This window comes from Trachurus japonicus, chromosome 17 (assembly GCF_045865225.1).
Source record: "Trachurus japonicus isolate A0001 chromosome 17, Traja_1.0".
Lineage (NCBI taxonomy): Eukaryota > Metazoa > Chordata > Actinopteri > Carangiformes > Carangidae > Trachurus > Trachurus japonicus.
Genome location: NC_140923.1, coordinates 8,195,094 through 8,202,164, shown reverse-complemented (window position 1 = coordinate 8,202,164; position 7,071 = coordinate 8,195,094). Strand labels below are relative to the sequence as shown.

Here is a 7,071-nt window from a genome sequence, read left to right as displayed (position 1 = left end):
TTTTATTATTATTTTCTTCCCAACAGGGGTTTTCGAACTCAAATAATACAAGAATAGAACTACAGAACAATAGAAAAATACAAAACAAATTCAAACACAACAAACTATATCACAGTCTTTTCAGCATAACCACTGGCCTCTTCTTCTTTTTTGGGGACAACATTTTTACTTTGCGCCTCTTTGCAGTGGTTTGAGTTAGGGATTGAGACACCCTCTTCAACAAACTATATCACAGTCTTTTCAGCATAACCACTGGCCTCTTCTTCTTTTTTGGGGACAACATTTTTACTTTGCGCCTCTTTGCAGTGGTCCAGCGTCGGGGCCAGAGCTGGTGGAGGATCCAGTGGCGGTGGAGGGTCCAGCGTCGGGGCCAGGGCTGGTGGAGGATCCAGCGTCGGGGCCAGGGCTGGTGGAGGCTCCAGGGGTGGTGGAGGGTGCCGCTGCACCCTCCACAGATTGGGAGCTGCTCTGGTCTACCGCCAAACAGATGAAGAGCTCTCTCACCTCCCTCGCTCTCCCCACGGTCTTGTGGAGCGCATAAAAACACTCCTGCGTGTCCGCCGAATGTTCTTCCTGGTCTCTGGATTTTTGTTTGTTTCAAAGTTCTACAAAAGAACAAGTATTGCTTTGTTGAGAATGAGTTGAATTTACCATGTGAAAATCAAGTGTCAGGTGTCTGTATTACTCACGTAGGTCGACACGGCCGCCCTGAAGTCGAGCAGGCTTGGGATCCCCGCCAGCCCCATCTCTGCCCACTCCTTCCTCACATAGCGGACTAAGTCCTTGGCTTCCCCTCAGCCAAATGTGCTGAAAAAGTAGGGGTTGGTGGCCACACACCTGGCCCTCAGTTTCAGCCAACTTTGGCACCAACACATCTCCTCCGCCGTGAGGTACACCTGGGCATTCCCGTACTTGCGGGCCGTCTTGTGGTCTAGCACCTGCAAAAGACCGAGAAGACAGAAAGCAAAGACAGCAGTCAATGAGGTTAATGTATTCATGCATATTCTAACATGAATTTCAGAGTGTTCACAACATTTGTGCATTACGTTGATGAGGTAGCCGCTGGCATCGTCCCCGATGGCCTCTTTGACATTTTTGACAGTCATCTTTGTGAGCACCCGGCCCGGTGTCCATATATTGATGACAGGTATTCCCCCAGGTAGCCAAAAAACCAGTATCTTGTCTGTGGGTGCTTAGGCGGTGCCTTCGCCATGTCATCTGAAATGAGAGCCAAAGAGAGAAGACAGTAATGAATAACTGTCTATATCGGAAGGGTAAGTGTGTGTGTGTGGGACTTACCCAGCAGCGTTGGAATTTTTCCTTTGCCAGGCGCCGTCACTCTGCCAGGTCCTCCTTTGACACTAGTTTCTGGCCCTTCTTCTCCTTGACCAGGGACTGGTGGCCAAGGAGGGTGCGGCCCAAGTCCCTATGCAGCTTCTTTACTTCCTTTATGAGGACTACAACCCTCGCCCTTTTTAGCAGGGAGTGTTGGGGGGGCACATCCTGGACATAGTCCAGGAAGGCTATGGCCTGTCCAACGTACAGCGAGACTATGGTCGGGGCCAGGCTGAAGGTCCGGAGGAGTGCTGGGAAGCTGTGGGAAGCAAATTCTGGCTCCATTAATCTGATATTTTCAGGACTTGCTAACACAGGACGTGCTTCATATTGCACTACTCACGACTTTATGAGGGGGAGGTTGTCGATAAACTTCCAGTTCCAGTATGTCATGGTGGAATGGCCCAAGCTCATATACTTGACAAAAAACCGGGTCCTGCATCTTCGCTGTCCCTTCGGGGCACCAGAGAAACTCCTCGTATGAGGCAAGGTACTTCTCTGTGAAAGGCACGAACAAACAAATTCAGCAAGAAATCACTTTACACACACCTGCACACATATAGAATGTGTAATTTCTTACCAATGGATGCCCCGAAGGAAATAGACCTCAGTTTTGATGCTTTTGATCTGCCCTCCATGTATTTCTTCAGGGCATCGTGCATGGGCTTTACGGGGTGTTCCCACCAAACGCGATGACGCTTCATCGCGCGTCGAGATTACATGTAAAGTCAATGCAAACACGCGATTAGTCGCGTCATCGCGCCGGGCGATGCGATGGACGCGATAGCGCGGCGCGATGGACGCGTTGGCCGCGAAAAATCGCCTCCATCGCGTCGCCCGGCGCGATGACGCTTCATCGCTCGAGTTGAAATAATTGAACTTTTGCGGCGAATTCGCGTGAAGACGCGCCGCGACAGCCTATCAGCTTTGAGATCGTCACCGACGTGCTGACGTACGGACGTACTGGTGTTCCCTTGGCAGCTTAGTCAGAGCGAGTCTATTGACAATATTAGAAGTTTTCTGGTTTAGTTTAGTTTATTATTCAGATCCCCATTAGCTGCTGCAAAGCCACAGCTCTTCACTGTTGCTTTTCCGGTGCTGTTACAAACGTTTCTGATTTGGAGATTCGGACCTGAAAGCCCGTTATCACTGCTGTTTTCAACCAGCGGGCGCTGCGAGCCGGCCGCCCCGTCCCAAAGCACTCAACAGGCGGTCAGTCACACAGTAGTTCACGGAGCTGTCTCCTCCTCCTCCTCCTGCAGCCAGAGACCCACACCGCTGTTCCTCTCCCATCTACAGGGACAGGAACAGTGCAGCAATAGTGGTTATCTCTGCCAGAGAATGAAATAGTGGGAGAAATGTTGTTGTTTGGGCGGGCTCGTCGCGCGACGCGATGCCGCGACGAGGCGTTTTTTGCATATTGAACCAGCGTCAAAACTGGAGCGTCTAGCGCGACGCGATTTCATTTGACGCGCGATTCAATCGCGTTCATCGCGTTTGGTGGGAACACCCCGTTAGGTCTGGGCTGATTGCCTCTGCCCCCTCTGGCTTCTAGGAAATGAAAACATGGTTAACATGTCATAAAATTGCTAAAGATGTCTGAAATTGTTGATGAAGCTAACCATTTCACTTACTTCGCTCCCGCTCTCGCCCTCGCTGCTGTAATCCAGCCTCTTTTTTACTTTGCACTTGCTGGGTGGTGATGTTGACGGGGGTGCGGCTTAAGTGGATGGTTGTTCTGGGGGTGGGGATGGGGCTGGGGCTGAGGCTGAGGCAGTTTGTGGGGGTGCCGGGGACGGTGCTGCTGCTGCCTCCTCCCCTTCACTTATTCCGCTCTGGATAGTTGGAAATGACAAATGCACGTACTAGAGTTATCAACATCACTGTGCATGTGAACTGAAAACAAAAGATAAACACATGTGATACTAACCAAGTCGATTCTCAGCTCCCCGGAGGTGCTGTCAGCCTCGGCAGGGGCCTTGGGCGTCACCTGCTGCTGGTCTTTCTCGTCAGAGCTGCTGCTCTCCTCCTCCTCCTCCCCCTCCTTGTCGGAGGTGCTGCTCTCTGAGTCCTGGTTGGGTTAGAAATAACAATTGCATGTAGTGGAGTCTTCAATGTAAACTGAAATCAAAAGCTATACACATTAGGTAATGCTCACAATAACAATTGCTGCTGTGGCCTTAGGTGTGCCCTTGGCAGAGGCACGAGGCTTGGGTGTGACCTTGGCAGAGGCAGGGGGCTTGGGGTTCACCTGCTGCTGCTCTTCCTCGTCAGAGCTGCTGCTCTCCTCCTCCTCCCCCTCCTTGTCAGAGGTGCTGCTCTCTGAGTCCTGGTTGGGTTAGAAATAACAATTGCATGTAGTGGAGTCTTCAATGTAAATTGAAATCAAAAGCTATACACATTATGTAATGCTCACCACAACAACTGAGACACTACGCCGGGGCTTCTTAATCCCAGACCCTCCGGCCTGGGGCTGGCCCTCCTGGCTAGGGCTGGGCGATAAACCGAAAATTTACCGATACCGAAATTTATGACGATAGCCAACAATGCATTTGCTGTAAACACGTCATCTGCTTTTTAATCTTTGGTTTAAAATAAACTGCACAAGTGCACAAATTTGCAACAACAACAACTAAGGGTAATTGTAATCATGCAGGATTTCTGTAGGGATCGACAGAAGTTATGCACTACAGATTTAAAAAAGTGAATTGTTTTTTGGGGTCCCAGTGGACATGGGGCCCTAAGCAGGTGTTAAGTTTGCTTATGCTTTGGGCTGGCTCTGTCTGCAAGCATAACTAAATGATCACAAGTTGCTTAAGGGTCAACAGGTAGATCACAGAAAAAAAAAGAAAAGAAAAAAAAACGGTGACTGTGTGGCGGCCGCTGGCTGTCCTGGACGGCAGTTCTGTGCTTCTCCAGAATACACAGATGGCCTGTCCGCCCCTGCCCCTGACCAATATTCATTCATTCATTCATTCATGTTCTATACTGCTTATCCTGCACTAAGGTTGCAGGTGAGCTGGAGCCTTCAGGCGGGGTACACCCTGGACAGGTCGCCAGTCTATCGCAGGGTTAACAACCGTTCACACTCACACCTATCAGAGTAAGGGCGCTTTCACACCTAATAGTCTGGACCAAGGTCCGGACTTAATTTTTTTTTTTTGTTACATTGTTTCCATATAGTCCAGTAAAGTTCGCTTTCACACTGCTATTATGACAGCGGACTAAAGGATCTACCAACGTCATGACGGATGAGCGTGCGTCTGACGTTAGCGCATAGAAAGTGCTCTGAAAAAAATAAAATAAAAATATGTGTACAAAAAAAAAAAGAAAAAATATAGGCTAGCCTACTGCTGGAAAGCACGCTGTGGTTTGTAATCGCGGTGCAGAAGAGTGAGTTTAGAGCTGATGAAAGGAGAGAAAAAAAGAGGATTGTGCCGCGGCGAAATGAGTGGCAGAGATCAGCGATCAGCTGTTTTGTGTAGTGGAGGGGAACACACACACGCTATGCGCACACACGCGCGATCCTCCTGTCAGATGCGGCTGCATCTCTCCAGGTCACTTGTGTGTGAGTGTGAGAGAAATAAAAGCTCTGACCTGCTGGGGCAGACGTTGTTTGGTGTCACCCGCTGATCCGTCTTTTTCAGACTTTTTTCGGCGGAAAAAATATATATCTGGGTCATTATATAAAAAAAATAGGCTTGCATGTATCGTTTGGGGATTTATATTAAACACTGCCTAGGCTACTGTTTAATTCCATGTAAACGTTTACAAGTGTAGCCTACACTGACACACCTATCCCTCTGACCAAATCTGGATATAATATGATCTCCTCCTCTCCCCAAGTGTTGCCGCCGGTTGCCGCGGCTCCTCTTTCCTTTTTTTCTGTTTATTTACTTTTTTCGGCACGAGCGAATCTGACGTTATTTCCTGTATTTGGTCTGATAGTTCGAACCTTCCAAAAAAATGCTTTCACACTACGCAGCAGCGGACCTTGGTCCAGGATAGTCCGGACCGAGACCACATCCTGAGGCTGGACCAAAGTCTCGGTCTTTAGTCCGGACCGTGGTCCGGGGGAGCTTTCACACCTGTCAATTTGATCCGAACTATCTGGAAAGTCCGAAAGTCCGGACCAAACGAGGTAGGTGTGAAAGCCCCCTAAGAGTCACCAATTAACCTCACCTGCATGTCTTTGGTCTGTGGGAGGAAGCCAAAGTACCCAGAGAGAACCCACATGCACAGGGGGAACATGCAAACTCCACACAGAGGGGCCCCACGGGCCTGATCAATATCACCGCAATAAAAGAAATCCTCCTCCTCACTCAGTCACTCCCACCCATTTACAGTATTATCTGTTGTGAGAGATAATACCAGCTATGGATTAGCTTTAGTTGTGAAAAAATGTGACCATGTTTTACATTGCAAACAAACATAAAACCCCAATCTATAACTCCTTGCCATAGCTACATAGGTGGTTTGCAGGTGACGTCACGTGGAACGTCACAACTGCAGATGGGGGGACAGGAAGTGTTTTGCAGACAGGATAACGGTTGGAAAATGCCCAAGTTTTGCGCTGCTACGGCTGTACAAACCAGTCAAACTGGGAAAAACAAAATAATAACAACATTGAGGGAGGAAGAAGTTAATTATCTCCATTATGTGACTGAAACATGGCATGTAATTCCCACCAGCTGCATGGTGTTCACAGCTCGGGGCCGTTCACCGCCTGACGGCGGATGAAGAGGCGTCATAAGACGACCGAGGCAGATGCAACATTTCAATGATGCCCCACAAGTCTGAGACGCCTCGGCCGTCTTACTGACCCACCATCCGTCCGATCCTCCACCCTTCCTGATCGGCTCCGAGCTGCAAACACCACACGGTTGAAAGCGGGGCGGTTGGTTTTTGCTCCAGTCCCTCCACTCTGCTGCTTTTTTTCACTTTTCCTCAGTGTGTATGGATCACATCCGATATCTTTTTCTATTTTTAGACAATACCTGCTACTTGCAGGCTTACCCAACACTTTTAAGTACTCGCTTTCCATTCATTTCCAATCACCGTTCTCCGATTCCTGCCCCCCATCTGAACTTCACGCGTCATCGGAATCATATGACTGCACACCACCTATTGGTGCACATAAAATATTACCTGGTTGTGGATTATCATTGAGCTGTCATGATTACATGCAAAGCAATTAGCTAGCGGTGATGTTACACAAGCATGACATATTATGGATTTGCACCGTCAACAGAATCGGTCACTTACTAACTTACGTCATTTAATTGCAATATATAGTATGACATGAGCATACACTTACACTGTTGTTACATAATGCAGCCCTAATTTCAGACCAATTAAATCCTGAACACAGAGATGTTGAAACAGCCTCTGAGGCCTGGCTCCCCAATGACATTATGAATGGCAAAAAGGCTTTTTACATGTTCACCCACTCTTTAAAACCCTTTAACACCTAAGCCTCAAATGGCCGTCTGGACCTTCTTTTGCTAATTTAACTATAAAAGGCCCTGAAAATGTCCTGGAAGTAAGTGCTTTTGCCCATTTTTTCTAAACACTTGGAGCTTTCAATGTTAGGCAGTTATTTGTCATTCACTAGATGTTAAAACAGTGTTTTAGCTGTTTTAAATGAAGAAAAACCAAAAAACGGAATTTGATTTTACAGATTTATTCAGTGAAAAACAGTGTAATTGGACAGATTGAACAGATATTGCATATTAA

At 48.0% G+C, this 7,071-nt stretch overlaps 1 pseudogene; it reads right to left on the bottom strand.

Annotated features, from left to right (window-relative positions):
- Positions 1–285: 285 nt before the first annotated feature.
- On the bottom strand, positions 286–6,501 carry LOC146970069 (uncharacterized; annotated as a pseudogene).
- Positions 6,502–7,071: the final 570 nt, after the last annotated feature.